Genomic DNA, 4,331 nt, shown 5'->3' with positions numbered 1-4,331 from the left:
AAGTAATAATATGTAAGTTCCCATGATTCTATATTATATGAATCAGATAGACTAGTCACTTATAATGTAACACAGTTCTAGCAGTGAAAAACTACATTCATTTCTTAAAAAAAAAAAAAAAAAAAAGGAAGCTATAAAACAGTCACTGATAAGAGTTGCTTCACAAGTATTTAGTAATATAGTGTGTGACCTTAAATATGCTGTTGAGGAAGACTTCAGGGGAAGGGGGAGGCAAGGTGTAAGTAACACTGTTTAGTATACTAAATGCTCCTGCAGCTATTTTTCTGGAGGGTAATTTTTTCAGTAGGGCTTGCTATGAAAAGAAGCAGTTTACTAACAAATGCTAGATGTAGCTTCTGAGAGAGAAATTTTCTGTACATGATTATAACACCACAAAGGGACCTTTAACTAACAGACCAACAGAAGCTAGGAAGGAGCAGTTCACTGTGAAGTGTCTGAGTCAGAGAGCATCAGTAGGAGGAGGTGAAGAATGACCATTATGTACAGCCAGAGTGGATTGGCTCTATAGGTAAGTACAAGTAACTGAAAACTGCCAGTCTAGCTAATGAGTTGGTATCTTAAGTTTATTTTATACAGACAATATTTTTGGTAATGCAAATTTGGGGTTTATTTTGCTTTCTATTTTCATTTCTGTATAGTGTTTATTTTTGGTTTCATTACTACCTTGTTAACCTCTCCAAGAAAAGTGTTTCAGTGGTTTATGTGGGAAAATAAAATTAGAGCAAAGACCAATAAATTCATTTTACCATGATATAAACATAAAGGTTAAAATAAAATAAAAGCTCTTTCAAACAGCTCTTCCAAGTCCTCTAATTTATTGTGTGCAACCTGTGCTGCCACACAAAGTGCCACTTTCATACAAAGAAAATTGTGGGAAATATTAAAGTAAGTAATGCTGAAAAAAAACCCACCCAATTTTGTGACACTTGATCCTTGCAAATGTGTGAATCAAACCATTACTGATCAACTGAGAATCCCTTCTGTTTTACCATTAATAAGGGAGAATATAAAATCTGCAGCATTAGAAAACATTGTTTCTTTCTTCCATCCATATTGATTTCTCTTAGAAATAGAGGAGAGAGAAAAATAAGACAAAACAGTGACATCATGGGGACTTCTCAACTGGTGTGGGATCTGTGAAAGCTTCCCCATATTAGAACCTGCCATGTTTCCCTTCACTTGGTTTACCTAGCTGAAAAACATTATGACTTGAGGGAAATTTGCATATATAGCCTGAATAATTTGAATTATTTATGGATCTAGGCAACAAGGTGCCTGAACACAAAGTGCCTGAAACACAAAATCTAGCAGTAGCTAAATGAAATATGTTAGAAATTGGAGGGGATCTACATTTGCATTGTAATGTCACAAATATGTCTACAGAGTGTATTGTGAATAGATGTATTAATCCAAAGTTAAATGAAGTACACTAATCTACTTTTTTAAGGAAAAAAAATTCTTTTCAACAAATGCTTTTTGTTTTGTTTCCTACAAGTATCTGAATCTTATGCAAAATTCTAGGTTGGATTTAAGTATCCAGAATTCAAAAAACATTTTTTGGACAAAATCTGAAACATTCCTATTGACAGTGTCAAAATTATTTTTCTTAATAGCTTTAGATTAAATAGTGTATTTTGTTTTACTAAGTATTAAACCATTTAGACTAAAAAATGTCTGAATTTTAGAAAATTTAACCGTACAGCATTCTTCAGACTAAAGTGGACAGTATTATTCTACAAGGAATTAAAAGATATCTCCTGATTAATCGTCTTTATGGATGTCAACGTCCTTAAGGATGATTTTAACATCCAAAATATCAGCTGGAAATATTATTCTTTATTTTACTCTGCTCTTGTGTGCAGCTTTTATAAAACTGTCTTTATCTTAAGCTATGAGTTTCCTCACTTTTACTTCTGATACTCTCTTCCATTCAACCGGGGGAGATTGAACAAGATGCCATTTTGGGGCTAGCTGCCTACCAGAGTTGATCCACCACACCTATTAGGAATCCCTTCCTACTAGTTCAACTAAATTTAAATTATTAAACATAGAACTATAGGCACTTTGGCAATACATAATCTAAAAAATATTTAGTCCACTGCAAGTGTTGTCTATATTATCTAGAATGATTCTGCACCTGAGAATGTCCATTTTAGTCTGTTAGTTTACGCAAAGCACTTCACTTCTAAATAGTTGAAGGTGGATAACACAGATAGATCTCATATGAGAAATTCATATGTCACAATTAAAAATATTACAAGACAGATGATAACATTTTTCATAAATACTCAGACATCAAGGAGACACACAGTAAGTATTTTCAAGAAAATGGAAAACTATTATTTGTCAGTAGTTGTATTTCTCTTGTCAAAAGGGAATAATCTTCAGTTTAGAAATATCCAGTATGATCAAACATGTGGAGAGTAGCCTGAGGCTTTAATGGATTTCTGAGAATGTCTTTCTTACAGAGTTCAATTAGAAAAAATACCTGTAAAAGAAATCTACACAAGTATGCATTTACTGGAAGGACAAAAAGGATTGGGGCTTATAATCTGTGTATTAACTAAATGTGATGGCAAGTTTTTTTTGTCATAGTGACTATAGTAGCACTAGTGAATTATTATTATTCCTTCTACTGCTCTTATAAATTTTTTTTCTATATTACAAACAAGATGTTTTTAAATTTTCAGAAAAAATACAGATAAGGAACTTTATACATTTACCTGGAGATGTCCTCACCAGAGCAGGGACAAAATTATTACTTGCCCATGGCACACTCACTTATGAGGGCCAGGTATGTGAAACATAACATATGGTCAATTTGGGCTTATAAACTTTTCAGTATTTATTTCAACCTGTCAAATCATATTCATGTCAAATACTAGCTGTCCTGAATCCATTTGAGATGGCACTTGCAAAACAGAAATAAATAAATTGTGAAGGATTTCATTTTGCTTAAATCAGATAGTCTGATGAAATGTATGAAATTAAGGAGCAATTAAAAAAAAAAAAAAATCTGGTTCTCTTCCTGAAACTATTTTAAACTGCATAGAAGTCCTTTCTTTAGAGCTCAAGGAACAAACAAAAGAGTTGTTTCTCCGAGCAAAGCAAATATCTTCAGCTGTGCAAAGGAGCTTCCCTCTTTTGCTGAACCTCCAATCTTAGGGATTTGGGTAGATGGGAGATTAAGAGAACTTTAATGCAAATACTAGGGCATGCAGATATGCACAGCTTAGCTGATTTTGATGTGCCTGTGGTGTTCACATGTCCATATGCAGCTGGGTGACTAATTAGCCAATTATATGCACAAGAACTCTGCCAAAACTGTGGCCATTAACATGGTTAGTCTGCCATATGTTATTAGTTTTAGAAAACATGTTATGACCAAAACCCACAGTCACCAAAGGAAAGAAATGGATTCATTGACTTCTAAACCTCCATTGTTCTCAGCACAGCTGTGACAACTTATCCTGGTGGCCAAATTAGTTCATATGCAAGAGTAAAACTCAGCTCAAATACTGAATCCTCATATTAATGTCATCTTCACAAATGAAGTGTTATGTTACTGTTTCCTTATTGCACAACAACTGACAAATTTTCAGCTTTCCTTATCCTGAACCATTTGGAAACATCACTGTAGAATAGGTAACTTTCTTTATGTTGCTGGTCTAAATCAGTCCAGATGGTGTCGACTAGTTTGTTTATTAGTTTGTAAGAAATAAATGGATGCCTCAGCTGTTGATCCCAACTACTAGCTAGCCAGTGCTCACATGAACAGTGCACAAGAAAACTAAAAAGCATAAGTAGGACCTCATTGGAAGTCCTGGCACAGAGAACAAAGGCTGCAGGTGAAAGGAACATATCTGGAGTAATAAGACACAGTCAGCTTACCCCTTCCTGTGCTCCCTGTTAAATGAAATTTGTTCCTAACTATTGCAACAACATTCCAGGACTGTGAGAGCACAGTAACCACAGCCCATACATCTCTATCTGGATTTGGGGAGCAGTGGCACATTTTGGCAGAGTGTTCCTGTTCCAACCCCTATCACAAGTAATTTCCTTCCATAAAGCCATCAAAATGAGAGCAGAGACTACTTGTCTCTCCCTCTTTCAGTCTCGGATAAGCAAACATCTTTAATGTTTGAAAACAGTTTATTAAATTCTGTTACCCACACAGCTTAATAAACACATTGAGAGCTTTTCCCCGAGGAGCCTGGGAATTAAAGCACACCTGGCCTTTCCTCAGCCTTCTCAGCATTCTGATAGCAAGAGAGATTAACAAGTCAACATTTCTTAAGCAGCAGAATCCT

At 34.8% G+C, this 4,331-nt stretch overlaps 1 long non-coding RNA gene across 1 annotated transcript; it reads left to right on the top strand.

The window, feature by feature from the left end:
• The first annotated feature begins 463 nt into the window (after nt 1-463).
• LOC114062936 lies at nt 464-3,917 on the top strand. The gene is made up of 2 exons (XR_003572474.1): nt 464-529; nt 3,730-3,917. It is a non-coding gene; the product is annotated as an uncharacterized LOC114062936 (long non-coding RNA).
• The last annotated feature ends 414 nt before the right edge of the window (nt 3,918-4,331 follow it).

The sequence above is a fragment of the Empidonax traillii genome, unplaced genomic scaffold (genome assembly GCF_003031625.1).
Source record: "Empidonax traillii isolate 1590-97213 ecotype Southwest subspecies unplaced genomic scaffold, ASM303162v1 scaffold445:size985633, whole genome shotgun sequence".
Classification (NCBI taxonomy): Eukaryota; Metazoa; Chordata; class Aves; order Passeriformes; family Tyrannidae; genus Empidonax; species Empidonax traillii.
This window is presented reverse-complemented; position numbering and strand designations above follow the sequence as displayed.